The sequence below is a fragment of the Saccopteryx bilineata genome, chromosome 10, assembly GCF_036850765.1.
Source record: "Saccopteryx bilineata isolate mSacBil1 chromosome 10, mSacBil1_pri_phased_curated, whole genome shotgun sequence".
NCBI classification, from domain to species: Eukaryota; Metazoa; Chordata; class Mammalia; order Chiroptera; family Emballonuridae; genus Saccopteryx; species Saccopteryx bilineata.
Genome location: NC_089499.1, coordinates 51,070,553 through 51,085,253, shown reverse-complemented (window position 1 = coordinate 51,085,253; position 14,701 = coordinate 51,070,553).

Below are 14,701 nucleotides of genomic sequence, written 5' to 3'. Positions count from 1 at the left end.
CCATGGCTTGAATGGTTCAAGCATGTTGGCCCTGGGCACTGAGGATGGCTCCATGGCCTCGCCTCAGGTGCTAAAATAGCTCAGTTGCTGAGCAACAGAGTAGTGGCCCCTGATAGAGCATTGCCCAGTAGGGGGCTTGCCAGGTGGATCCCGGTTGGGGTGCATATGGGAGTTTGTCTCTCTGCCTCCCTACCTCTCATTTAATAAAAAATAGTGTATATATATATCAGTATCTCAGACTGTCTAATCCATGGAAAAACATGTTTCATGTCCAGGGCTGAACCCCTAATCTCCCCTCCATACACACACCTCCAACACATCCACTAAGGTGAGGTTATCAAAAATTCCTGTTTATCTCATTAACATTCTCAAGGTGCTAAGGTAGCCTCTGTCCTTCTGAGGACTTGCATTTTTTTTTTCTAAGTGAGAGGAGGGGAGATAGTGAGATAGACAATAAACTCCCACGTGCACTCCGATTGGGATCCACCTGGCAACCCCTGTCTGGGGAGGATGCTCAAATCAGTCGAGCTATTTTTAGCACCTGAGGCTGATGCACTGGGACCAACTGAGCTATCTTCAGCATCTGGGGCCAATGCTGGAACCAATAGAGCCACTGGCTGCAGGAGAAGAAGAGGGAGAAAGGAGGAAAGCAAAAGAGTGAGAAGCAGCTGGTCACTACTCATGTGTGTCCTGACCAGGGATCGAACCCAGGCCACCAACACTCTATCCACTGAGCCACTGGCCAGAGCCAATATTCTCTTTCTTTCTTTCTTTTCTAAGATTTTATTTATTGATTCCAGAGAGAGGATAGAGAAAGAGAAAGGTGGTGGGGAAGAGCAGGCAAAATCAACTCATAGTAGTTCCTTCTCGTATGTCCCTTGACTGGGCAAGCATGTGGTTTCAAACCAGCAACCTCTGCATTCTAAGAGACACCTTATCTACTGCACCACCACAGATCAGGCTGAATCTTTCTTTCTTTCTTTCTTTCTTTCTTTCTTTCTTTCTTTCTTTCTTTCTTTCTCTTTCTGTTTTTGTTTGTTTGTTTTTTGTTTTGTTTTTTAGAGAGAGAGGAAGGGAAGGAGAGAGAGAGAAACATAGACCTGTTCCACTTATTTATTATTTATGCATTCCTTGGTTGATTCTTTTTTATTTTTTTCTTAGTGGAAGAGAGGGGGGGGGACAAACAGGGACAGACACACAGGCACACAGGAAGGGAGAGAAATGAGAACCATGAATTCTTCGTTGTAGTAACTTAGTTGTTCATTGATTACTTTCTCATACGTGCCTTGACCACGGGGCTCCAGCCAAACCAGTGACCCCTTGCTCAAGCCAGCAACCTTGGGCTCAAGCCAGTGACTTTGGACTTCAAGCCAGTAACCATGGGGTCATGTCTCTGATCCCATAATCATTAAGCCAGCAACCCTGTACTCAAGCTGGTAAACCCACGTTCAAGCTGGTGTCCTGGGGGTTTTGAACCTGAGTCCTCAGTCCCAGGCCGATGCTCTATCCACTGTGCCACCACCAGGTCAGGCTGGTTGATTCTTGTATGTGCCCTGACCAGGGATCAAACCCACAACCTTGGTATATTGGGCTGATGCTCTAACCAACTGAGTTACCCAGCCAGGGTAGCTTTCTTTTTTCTAGCAAGCACATTCTGTCTTTTTTTCTCTTAAAAATTTTTCCACTAGCCTGACCAGGCAGTAGCACAGTGGATAGAGCATCAGATTGGGATGTTGAGGTCTCAGATTCAAAACCCTGAGGTTGCCAACTTGAGCATGGGCTCACCAGCTTGAGCACAGGGTTGCAGGCTTGAGCGTGAGATTGTAGATGACCCCATGGTCACTGGATTGAGTCCAAAGGTCGCTGGCTTGAAGCTCAAAGGTTGCTGGCTTAAGCCCAAGGTCACTGGCTTGAGCAAGGGGTCTTGGTCTGCTGAAGGCCCATAGTCAAGGCACATATGAGAAGGCAATCAATGAACAACTAAGGCAGGGTAGTCAACCTTTTTATACCTACTGTCCACTTTTGTATCTCTGGTAGTAGTAAAATTTTCTAACTGCCCACCGATTCCACAGTAATGGTGATTTATAAAGTAGGGAAGTAACTTTACTTTATAAAATTTATAGAGCAGTGTTACAGCAAGTTAAAGCATATAATAATAATTACATACCAAGTACTTTAGGTCAGATTTTTGCTAAGTTTGGCAGAATAAATCTTTATAAAACAACTTACTATAGTTAAATCTATCTTTTTTTTTTTTTAAAGGAAAGGTTTTTTTTGTTTTTTTTTAATTTTTTTTTTATTCATTTTAGAGAGGAGAGGGAGAGAGAGAGAGAGAGAGAGAGAGAGAGAGAGAGAGAGAGAGAAGGGGGGGGAGGAGCTGGAAGCATCAACTCCCATATGTGCCTTGACCAGGCAAGCCCAGGGTTTCGAACCGGCGACCTCAGCATTTCCAGGTCGAGGCTTTATCCACTGCGCCACCACAGGTCAGGCCTAAATCTATCTTTTTATTTATACTTTGGTTGTTCCACTACCACCCACCATGAAAGCTGGAACGCCCACTAGGGGCGGAAGGGACCAGGTTGACTACCACTGAACTAAGGTGTCGCAACGAAAAACTGATGATTGATTCTTCTCATCTCTCTCCGTTCCTGTCTGTCTGTCTCTATCTGTCCCTCTCTCTGACTCTCTCTCTGTCTCTTTGAAAAATAAAAAAAAATTACATAAAATACTAAAAGTACACACAAGACCATTTTTGCCACTGATCAGATTCCTTCACTTGCCAAGTAACGGAATCCCAACCTAAGCCAATTTCATTAAAGAGAAACATATGGCTCACAATAGCTGACTCAAAATCAAAGGGAAAACACTAGGGATCAAGGTTTTGTAGACTGGGACTAGAAAAACAGTACCCTTAGAATTTGCTTTCTCTCATCTCTCCTTATTTCAATGTCTCTTTGCATGTTGTCTTCCTTTCTCCTGCAGAATGATCTCTACCTGGCAGGAAAGATAGTATGAGACAGCCCTAGCTTTCCATCTGAAAACAACAGAAAGAGAGCTATATACTTAGGAGAGGGCTGCTGGAGTGACATGTCTACCCTTTGGCTCCAGAAACTGTTGCCATGTAATCATGGACAAATGTACTTAATAAGCAGCCACACCACAGTCACAAGGAATGAAAAGGAGTATCTTGCCCAGAGGAAATAGGGTTGTTGGGCAGGCATGTACAACAAATTCATCCCAGCCCTGTTCCCATCAATCAGAAATAACAAGTGTTAATATTTTTTGGTACATATTCTTCTAGAGTTTTGGGGATGTATATCCACATATACATTACATCTACAGCTTCCACCCCTCAGTGAGCGTATTTCAAGGTATGAAAACAAAAAGGGTGTCAAGGAAAGTCAAACTTATGAAGAGAAAAAGGAAATAATCTTCTCTCCTTTGTTATTTAAAGGTGACAAAGTGACTAAGACATCTTCATCAATTCTTGAACCTGACAGAAAATAAGCCATTGGAGGAGTGAGTGGTATTCTAAGATTAGAGAAAATGGAAGAAGTCACAAGGAAAAGATGGAAAGATGGACAGGTTTGTTTATAAAACATTAAAATATTCCTAAACACACACACACACACACACACACACACACACACAAACATTAAAACATTCTTTAAATTTCTGTTGCTGGAAATAAACCAAAAAACCCATCCCCTACTTCAAAATTATAACCAACAGTAAACTTCAGACTACAGAAATGTTTTATGAACAATGGGTTAATATTTCTACTAATAAAGAACATAGCAGTCTATGGGCAATTGCCTCAGTGGTAGAGTGTCAGCCTGGCCAGTGGAAGTTCTGGGTTTGATGCCTGGTCAGGACACACACGAGAAGTGACCATCTGCTTATTCCTCCTTCAACTCCTGCTTCTCTCTCTCTCTCTTTCCATGGCATGATTGGTTCGAGCATATCAGCCTCTGGCGCTGAGGATGGTTCCATGGAGCATCGGCTTCAGGTGCTAAAATAGCTCGGTTGCAAGCGACCCCACATGGGCAGAGCATCGGCCCCAGATGGGCCTTGCCGGTGGACCTGATTTGCGGTGCATGTGGCAGTCTGTTTCTCTATCTCCCCTCCTCTCACTAAAAAAAATGGAAGAAAGAACGAGAGAGAGAGAGAGAGAGAAAGAAAGAGAGAGAGAGAGAGAGAGAGAACGAAAAAGGAAGGGAGCCTGAACTGTGGTGCCACAGTGGGATAAAGCGTCGACTTGGAACACAGAGGTTGCCGGTTTGAAACCCTGGGCTTGCCCGGTCAAGGCACATATGGGAGTTGATGCTTCCTGCTCCTCTCCCTTCTCTCTCTCTCTCCCCTCTCTCTAAAAATCAATAAATAAAATATTTTTAAAAAAGGAAAAGAAAGGGAGGGAGGGAGGGAGGACATAGCACTGGTCTGATTGCTCAGTTGGTTATAGCATTGTCCCAATATGCAAAGGTTGCCAGTCAGGGCACATACAGAACAGATCAATATTTCTGTCTCTCTCTTGCTCTCTCCCTTCCTCTCTCTCTAAAATCAATAAAAAAGGTACCCTGGCTGGATAGTTTGATTGGTTAGAACATCATCTCAATACATAAAGGTTGCCAGTTCGATCCCCGATCAGGGCACATACAGAAGCAGATCAACATTTCTCTCTCTCTCTCAAATCAATAAATAAATTTTAAAAAGTAAAATCAAGAAAAAATTTAAAAAATATTTTTTAAAGAGTTTATTTATTGCCCTGGCCGGTTGGCTCAGCGGTAGAGCGTCGGCCTAGCGTGCGGAGGACCCGGGTTCGATTCCCGGTCAGGGCACACAGGAGAAGCGCCCATTTGCTTCTCCACCCCTCCGCCGTGCTTTCCTCTCTGTCTCTCTCTTCCCCTCCCGCAGCCAAGGCTCCATTGGAGCAGAGATGGCCCGGTTGCTGGGGATGGCTCTGTGGCCTCTGCCTCAGGCGCTAGAGTGGCTCTGGTCGCAATATGGCGACGCCCAGGATGGGCAGAGCATCGCCCCCTGGTGGGCAGAGCGTCGCCCCTGGTGGGCGTGCTGGGTGGATCCCGGTCGGGCACATGCGGGAGTCTGTCTGACTGTCTCTCCCCGTTTCCAGCTTCAGAAAAATGAAAAAATGAAAAAAAAAAAAAGAGTTTATTTATTGATTTTACAGAAGGGGTGGGAAGTAAGAAGTATCAACTCATAGTTGCTTCACTTTTTTTTTAAGACTTTATTTATTCATTTTTGAGAGGAGAGAAGGAGTAGAGAGAGAGAGAAGGGGGAGGAGCAGGAAGCATCAACTCCCATATGTGCCTTGACTGGGCAAGCCTAGGGTTTCAAACCAGCAACTTCAGCATTATAGGTCAATGCTTTATTCACTGTGCCATCATAGATCAGGCTAAAAAATATCTTTAAACACTGATAACACCAGCCTGACCTGTGGTGGCACAGTGGATAAAGAGTCAACCTGTAACATTGCAGTTGCTGGTACGAAACCCTGGGCTTGCCTGGTCAAGGCACATATGCAAGTTGATGCTTCCTCCTCCTCCTCCTCCTCCTCCTCCTCCTCCTCCTCCTCCTCCTCCTTCTTCTTCTTCTCTCTCTCTCTCTTTCTCTCTCTCTCTCTCTTCTCCTCTCTAAAATGAATATATATAGTTTTTTTTTACAGAGACAGAGAGAGAGTCAGAGCGAGGGATAGATAGGGACAGACAGACAGGAACAGAGAGATGAGAAGAAGCATCAATCATTAGTTTTTGTTGCGCATTGCGACACCTTAGTTGTTCATTGCTTTCTCATATGTGCCTTGACCGCGGGCCTTCAGCAGACCAAGTAACCCCTTGCTTGAGCCAGCGACCTTGGGTCCAAGCTGGTGAGTTTTTGCTCAAACCAGATGAGCCTGTGCTCAAGCTGGCGACCTCAAGGTCTCAAACCTGGATCCTTGGCATCCCAGTCCAACGCTCTATCCACTGCGCCACTACCTGGTCAGGCAATAAATAAAGTCTTAAATTAAAAAAATAGGCCCTGGCCGGTTGGCTCAATGGTAGAGTGTTGGCCTGGCATGCAGGAGTCCCAGGTTCGATTCCTGGCCAGGGCACACAGGAGAAGCGCCCATCTGCTTCTTCACCCCTCTCCCTCTCCTTCCTCTCCGTCTCTCTCTTCCCCTCCCGCAGCCAAGGCTCCACTGGAGCAAAGATGGCCTGGGTGCTGAGGATGGCTCTATGGCCTCTGCCTCAGGTGCTAGAATGGCTCTGGTTGCAACAGAGCAACGCCCCCGGTGGGCATGCCAGGTGGATCCCAGTCGGACGCATGCAGGAGTCTGTCTGACTGCCTCCCTGTTTCCAACTTCAGAAAAATACAAAAATAAAAATAAAAACACAAGCCTGACCTGTGGTGGTGCAGAGGATAAAGCATCAACCTGGAAACGCTGAGGTTGCTGGTTCAGAACTCTGGGCTTGCCTGGTCAAGGCACATATGGGAGTTGATGCTTCCTGCTCCTCCTCCCTTCTCTCCCCCCCCTCTCTCCCCCCCTCTATAATGAATAAATAAATAAAAAATCTTTTAAAAAAATTTAAAAACAAGATAACTTAAAAAAAAAAATAGGCCCTGGCTGGTTGGCTCAGCGGTGGAGCGTCGGCCTGGCGTGCGGGGGGACCCGGGTTTGATTCCCGGCCAGGGCACATAGGAGAAGTGCCCATTTGCTTCTCCACCCCCCCCTCCTTCCTCTCTGTCTCTCTCTTCCCCTCCCGCAGCCAAGGCTCCATTGGAGCAGAGATGGCCCCGGGCGCTGGCGATGGCTCCTTGGCCTCTGCCCCAGGCGCTAGAGTGGCTCTGGTCGTGGCGGAGCGACGCCCCAGAGGGGCAGAGCATCGCCCCCTGGTGGGCGTGCCGGGTGGAGCCCGGTCGGGTGCATGCGGGAGTCTGTCTGACTGTCTCTCCCCGTTTCCAGCTTCAGAAAAATACAAAAAAAAGAAAAAATAAAAATAAATAAATAAAAACACAAAAACTGATAACACCAAAGAGTGATGCTAGTGTGAGCAATGGATACTTCTACATTTCTGGTGGATAAATGACTTTCTAAAAATCTTTTAAAAAGCAATTTGAAACCCTAGCCAGGTCACTCAGTGGATAGAGCATCTTCCTAGAGCACTGAGGTTGCAGGTTCATTCCTCAGCCAGGGCACATACAAGAAGCAACCAATGAATGTAAAACTAAATGGAATAACAAAGCAATGAGTTGATGCTTCTCTCTCTCTCTCTCTCTCTCTCTCATTCCCTTCTCCTTTCTGTCTCTATGTCTCCCTTCCTCTCTCTCTTTCTCTCAAATCAATGGGAAAAAATGTAAAAGCAATTTGGAAATATAAATTGAAGGCTTAAAGAATGTACAGGCCCTTTTGACCTAGGAATTCCTCTTCTGGGGATTATTTCAAGGAAATAATCCTAAATTAGTTCAAAGCAATATGCTCCAAGATATTGAAGAAATATTTTGGTGGGTGTGTACCAATTTGATGTTCAATTATTTAAATTTTATTTACCCAAAAACAATAAAGAAATAGAATGGGTTTGAATGTCATATCCATCACATCTTTTCTCTCCTGCTGTTGAAACAGTGATGGCACATTAAAAGACATTTGGAGTCAGACAGACCTGGGTTCAAACTGTGCTTCTACCCCTTACCAACTGTGGGATCTTGGACAAATCATTTCATTGTTTTGAGCCTCAGTTTCTTCACGTATAACATGGCATAATCATACTGATAATTATACTTAACTTGTAGAATTATTTTAGGCCCTGGCTGGTTGGCTCAGTGGTAGAGCATCAGCCCAGCATATGGATGTTTCAGGTTCAATTCTTAGTCAGGGCACACAGAAGAGATCATCTGCTTCTCCACCCTTCTCTCCCTTCTATCTCTCTCTTCCCCTCCTGCAGCCAAGGCTCTGTTGGAGCAGTTGGCCCCTGGCACTGAGGATGGCTCCATAGCCTCCCCTCAGGCACTAAAAATAGCTCGGTTGCCTAGCAATGGAACAATGGTCCCAGATGGGCAGAGCTTCACAGGGAAGGGGGCTTGCTGGGTGGATCCCGGTCAGGGGGCATGCGGGAGTCTGTCTCTCTGCCTCCCAGCTTCTCACTTAAGAAAAAAAAAATTGTAGATTTTAAAAATGAGACAACTTAGCCTGACCAGTCAGTGGCGCAGTGGATAGAGTGTCAGACTGGGATGCAGAGGACCCATGTACGAGACCCCGACGTCGCCAGCTTGAGTGCAGGCTCATCTGGTTTGAGCAAAATCCCACCAGCTTGAACCCAAGGTCACTGGCTCCAGCAAGGGGTTACTTGGTCTGCTGAAGGCCCGCGGCCAAAGCACATATGAGAAAGCAATCAATGAACAACTAAGGTGTTGCAACACACAATGAAAAACTAATGATTGATGCTTCTCATCTCTCTCTGTTCCTGTCTGTCCCTGTCTATCTCTCTCTCTGACTTACTCTCGGTCTCTGTAAAAATTAAATTAAAAAAAAAAAAAGAGGCCCTGGCCAGTTGGCTCAGTGGTGGAGCGTCAGCCTGGCGTGCAGGAGTCTCGGGTTCGATTCCCGGCCAGGGCACACAGGAGAAGTGCCTATCTGCTTCTCCACCCCTCCCTCTCTCCTTCCTCTCTGTCTCTCTCTTCCCCTCCCGCAGCCAGGACTCCATTGGAGCAAGGTTGGCCCAGGCACTGAGGATGGCTCCGTGGCCTCTGCCTCAGGCGCTAGAGTGGCTCTGGTTGTGGCAGAGTGGCGCTCCAGATGGGGGGCAGAGCATCGTCCGTCCCTTGGTGGACATGCTGGGTGGATCCCGGTGGGGCGCATACAGGAGTCTGTCTGACTGCCTCCCCATTTCCAACTTCAGAAAAATACCAAAAAAAAAAAAAAAGAGAGAGACAACTTAGAAAGTGCCTTTCACCCAGTAGGCTAGTTCCCTTGCTGTCACTTGGGTTCCCAGGATGTCCCTGGTGCATAGTAGTTGATCAATAAGAAATGAGACAGAGGAATTCTTTTCTCTTTTTCTAGACATCAGCTGTCCTAGGACAACTGCTTGTAATATTATTTCTTCTTCCATGATTGAAGCCCCACATATTCTAGTCAAGCTCCAAATTTGGAGTTTTCCTTCTGCCTCATGGTACTAATATGTACTTCTTACTTTATGAGGAGCAGAGATCTCTCCAATATTTACCAGGTCTCACTGATCTCTTTCGGCTAATACAGGCATATTTTGGAGCAACGATTCTTGTGCTTTTCTCTGATTCTCAACCCACAATACCTTTAATTTTGTATGTGGTAGTGCTGGCAGGTGCAGGAGGGACAGTTAGAATAGGGCCTCTAGAGTCTAAGACATGGCTTACAAAACTGGTTCACCACCAGTTATCTGATCTGGCCCTTCCCCTTTCTTTATCCTAGTTTCCTCATCTGTAAAATAAGGGTAAAAGTATTACCTGCTGTTGAGAGGAGCAAATAAGAGGATTCATGTAAAGGGCTTGACACCATCCTAGCTTGGTCTCTTACAGAATCATCCTCCCAGAGTTGTGTTTTAATAACATGCCCTGGGTTTTCATCCAAGGTTGTGAAAAGAAGTCACATGTAGCCTGACCAGGCAGTGGCGCAGTAGATAGAGCGTCAGACTGGGATGTGGAGGACCCAGGTTCGATCCTCGAGCTCTCTAGCTTGAGCGAGGGCTCATCTGGTTTGAGCAAAAGCTCACCAGCTTGAGCCCAAGGTCGCTGGCTTGAGCAAGGGGTTACTGGGTCTGCTGAAGGCCCGCAGTCAAGGCACATATGAGAAAGCAACCAATGAACAATTAAGGTGTTGCAATGTGCAACGAAAAACTAATGATTGATGCTTCTCACCTCTCTGTTCCTGTCTGCCTGTCCCTGTCTATCCCTCTCTCTGACTCTCTCTGTCTCTGAAAAAAAAAAAAAAGTCACATGTGAACTTTAATTTCCATTTGCTGTCAAATTTATAGAGAATATGATAAATACATGACTTCAGCTGAGAAATTCTCCAACATGAGAAATTATTTGAATATTTGCCAGGGAAACTGGGAGTTGCCCTTTCCTTTCATATCAAACATTCTGAGACTGATTCATCTTATTTCCATTTTGGCTTGGCTTCCAGGAAGCTTGCAGCTAAATCTAATGCTTAATAACTCCTATAGGCTTAACTTTATATTTGCATTTTATGAAAGTCATTGTATACATCCTTAATTTAAGTGAGAAGAAAAGGAAGGAAGGGAGGGATGGAGGGACAAAGGGAGGGAGGGAGGGAGAAAGGAAGAAAAAAAGAAAAAGAAAGAAAGAAAGAAAGAAAGAAAGAAAGAAAGAAAGAAAGAAAGAAAGAAAGAGAAAAAAGGGAAAAAAGGGAAGGAAGGGAAGGAAGGGTGGAAGGGAGGAAGGAAGGAAGGAAGGAAGGAAGGAAGGAAGGAAGGAAGGAAGGAAGGAAGGAAGGAAGGAAAAGCCTGACCTGTAATGGCGCAATGGATAAAGTGTTGACCTGGAATGCTGGGTTTGAAACCCTGGACTTGCCTGGTCAAAGCACATATGGGAGTTGATGCTTCCAGCTCTTCCCCTCTTCTCTGTCTCCCCTCTCTGAAATGAATAAATAAAATATTAAAATAAATAAAAATATTCAATAAATTTAAAAAATAAAAAAAGAAAGAAAGAAAAAGAAAGGAAAGAAGGAAGGAAGGGAGGGAGGGAGGAAAAGAAAGAGAGAGAGAGAAAGAAAGAAAGAAAGAAAGAAAGAAAGAAAGAAAAAGAAAGAAAGAAAGAAAGAAAGAAAGAAAGAAAGAAAGAAAGAAAGAAAGGAAGGAAGGAAGGAAGGAAGGAAGGAAGGAAGAAAGACTGGCCTGTGGTGGTGCAGCAGATAAAGCGTCGACCTGGAAATGCTGAGGTCGTCAGTTCAAAACCCTGGGTTTGCCTGGTCAGAGCACATATGGGAGTTGATGGTTTCTACTTCTCCTCCCTTCTCTCTCTCTCAGTCTCTCTCTCTTTCCTTTCTAAAAAATGAATAAAGACATAAAAAAATTAAAAAAAAGAAAGAAAGAAAGAAAGAAAGAGAAAGAAAGAAGCAAAAGGAAAGGGAAGGAAAGAAAAAAGGAAGGGAAGGAAGCAGGTATAGTTTGAAAAGTGTGCTTGGCATGCCAAATGCACACTGTATCAGCTAGAATATAGATTTTGTTTCTCTCACAGATACCCAAAATAACAGTGAATTGAATTTAAAAAATGTATGACAATCTGGCCATAAGCAGTCCCATGCTGATATGATGACTATAAGGTAAGAGCAGTGGTTCTCAAACTTTTTGAAGTTGGGGCACATTTAAAATCCTACAAATAATTGTAGTCAGGATCATCAATATCACTGTTTTCCACTTCCACATCTTGTCACAGGGGAAGGTCTTCAAGGGCAGTAACATGCATGCCACTGTCATCTCTTATAACCACAATGTCTTCTTTTTTATTATTTTTATTTTATTCATTTTTAGAGAGGAGAGAGAGAGGGAGAGAGAGACAGAGAAGGAGAGAGAGGAGAGAGAGACAGAGAGAGAAGAGGGGAGAAGCTGGAAGCATCAACTCCCATATGTGCCTTGACCAGGCAAGCCCAGGGTTTTGAACCGGTGACCTCAGCATTTCCAGGTCGACGCTTTATCCACTGCTCCACCACAGGTCAGGCCCACATGTCTTCTTCTAAAGTATCTCCTGAAGAACCTGCCTGAGACTCTCCTTGAGGAGGTGTCACTTCTTTCAGAAATATGTTCATGGTGATTTACTTGGTTTATTTATTTTTTTAATCACATTTGCTTGAAAGGAGATAATGCCTCATGAACACTCCTCTCTATTAATGAAAACCTTTTGGTGTTGGGGATCAAACTTTTTAAGGAGCATATTAAGATCTGCAAAAACTTCTGCTAAACCTTTCACTGTGGATTTTCTTAGGGGTTCTTCTTATGGGACCACTGTCATATATGCAGTACATTGTTGACTGAAACATCATTATATGGTGTGTGACCATATTTATATCTACCTTTCCCTTCTCACAATCCTACCTAATTTGTGGGCCTCAGATCCCATCCAACCTCCTTTGCAAAACTATGTTTCTGGAACTCTCTACCAGTGATGCCTACCTTTCTTATGATCTGGCCTAATGAATATGGAAGTGAGTGGTTAATTAAGAACAGGGGGCCTGACCAGGCAAGTGGTGCAGTGGTGCAGTGGTGCAGTGGACAGAGCATCTGACTTGGATGTGGAGGACCCAGGTTCGAGACCCCAAGGTCGCCAGCTTGAGCCCAAGGTTGCTGGCTTGAGCAAGGAAGGGGTCACTCGGTCTGCTGTAGTCCCCCGGTTAAGGCACATATGAGAAAGCAATCGATGAACAACTAAAAAGCCTCAACGAAGAATTGATGTTTCTCATCTCTCTCCCTTCCTATCTGTTTGTCCCTATCTGTCCCTCTCTCTGACTCTCTCTGTCTCTGACACACACACACACACACACACACACACACACACACACACACGGAAAAAAGAACAGGGGGTCTGCCTGGGCCAAGTTGCTCAGTTGATTAGCATGTTGTCCTGACGTGCTAAGGTTGCTGGTTTGATCCCTGGTCAGGGCACATATAAGAAACATATAAGGGCCTGACCTGTGGTGGCGCAGTGGATCCAGCATCAACCTGGAATGCTGAGGTTGCTGGTTTAAAACTCTGGGTTTGGCCTTGGCCGGTTGGCTCAGCGGTCGAGTGTCGGCCTGGCGTGCGGGGGACCCAAGTTCAATTCCCGGCCAGGGCACATAGGAGAAGTGCCCATTTGCTTCTCCACCCCCCCTCCTTCCTCTCTGTCTCTCTCCTCCCCTCCCGCAGCCAAGGCTCCATTGGAGCAGAGATGGCCCGGGCGCTGGGGATGGCTCCTTGGCCTCTGCCCCAGGCGCTAGAGTGGCTCTGGTCGCGGCAGAGCATCGCCCCCTGGTGGGCAGAGCATCACCCCTGGTGGGCGTGCTGGGTGGATCCCGGTCGGGTGCATGCGGGAGTCTGTCTGACTGTCTCTCCCCGTTTCCAGCTTCAGAAAAATACAAAAAACAAAACAAAAAACTCTGGGCTTGACTGATCAAGGCACATATGGGAGGGAGTTGATGCTTTCTACTCCTCCCCCCTTCTCTCTCTCTCTCTGTCTCCTCTAAAATAAATAAAAAAATTTAAAAAAAGAAACATATAAGAATCAACCTATAAATGCATAACTAAGTGAAACAATAAATTGATGTTTTTCAAATCAATCAATAAATTAAAATATAGAAAAAAGAACAGGTTCTGCAAGCAGTGCTGCCTCATCTGGCTGTCCGGATTGCGCACTGCACAAGCCTAGGAGCACAGTTCACATAGCTGTAGGGAATGAGTTGTGCAATAAAGAGCCTTTGTCTGCAAGTCAGATGGACTGAGTTTGAATCTTGGCTCAACCATGTATCAATTGTTTGACCTAGCAAGGTATGTAACCTAAAATGTTGTTAGCACCTACCATATGGGGTAGTTGAGAAGATTCAGTAATTTAATGAGTTTAGAATAGTGCCTGGTACAGAGCTAATATTTACTGAACACTTCATTCAATGAAATTAAGTGTGGTGTCTTTTCTCTTTTAGAAGGCTATAAACAACCTGGGGTCAAAGAGTCACTGAAAAACTGCAGCAGCTAGGCCCTGCACCTTAGTGGGAGGCAGGGCCTCATGCTGTTCTCTCTCTTTTAGGACCCTAGTCCACCCTTTTTGCCACAATTCACTTTTATTTTAATTTATTGATTGTAAAGAGAGAGAAGGGAGAGAGAGAAGTTCCACTTATTTATGCATTCATTGGTTAATTCTTATATGTGCCCTGATCAAGGATTGAACCAGCAACCTTGGCATATCAGGACAATGCTCTAACCAACTGAGCTCCCCAACCAGGGTGAAAATACACTTTTTTTTTAAGTGCAAGAAACAGAAAGGAAGAGAAATGAGAAGCATCAACTCATAGTGACCCCATGCTCAAGCTGGAGAACCCCAAGCTCAAGCTGGAGACCTTGGGGTTTTGAACCTCAGTCCTCAGCATCTCAGGCGGATGCTCTATCCATTGTGCCACCGCCTGGTCAGGCACCATCCTTATTTTTATGGCTTAGTTCATAGGTCATCTACTCAGAGAAGCTCCCCTTTCCCTCCCCCATGTGGACCTTAACCTTCCCACAGTAAATTGCAAATATTCTCAATTTGAAGAAGGGACAAAAACTCATTTATTCATCTGTATTTCCCAGACCTAGCTTCCTGCCTGGGTTATGGAAGAGTCACTGTTGCTGGCCTATCCAACATCCACCACCCTTTTCTCAGATTTTTGTTTGGTTCCACCATCTCTCCCCATTGCCTTGGGCTTAGAAAGCAAGCAAAAACTCACCAGTTTAAACCCATTAGAGTCATTCCTTGTCACAGTGGTTGATTCAGGAATGGGTGTGTGAGACTTAGCTTAGGCAAGACATAAGGGTATCTGGAAAAGGCTTCTTGCTCTTTTGGGTGGGCCATGGAAGCCAGCCAGCTCCTTCCTGTCTTCTCTTGTGCTTACTGTAAATGAGGAAGCATTTGGCCTCTGTTGACTGCTACTGGCTGCCACCAAACAGCTGGAGGAGAACCCACTTTAGGTGAAAGCTGACATCAG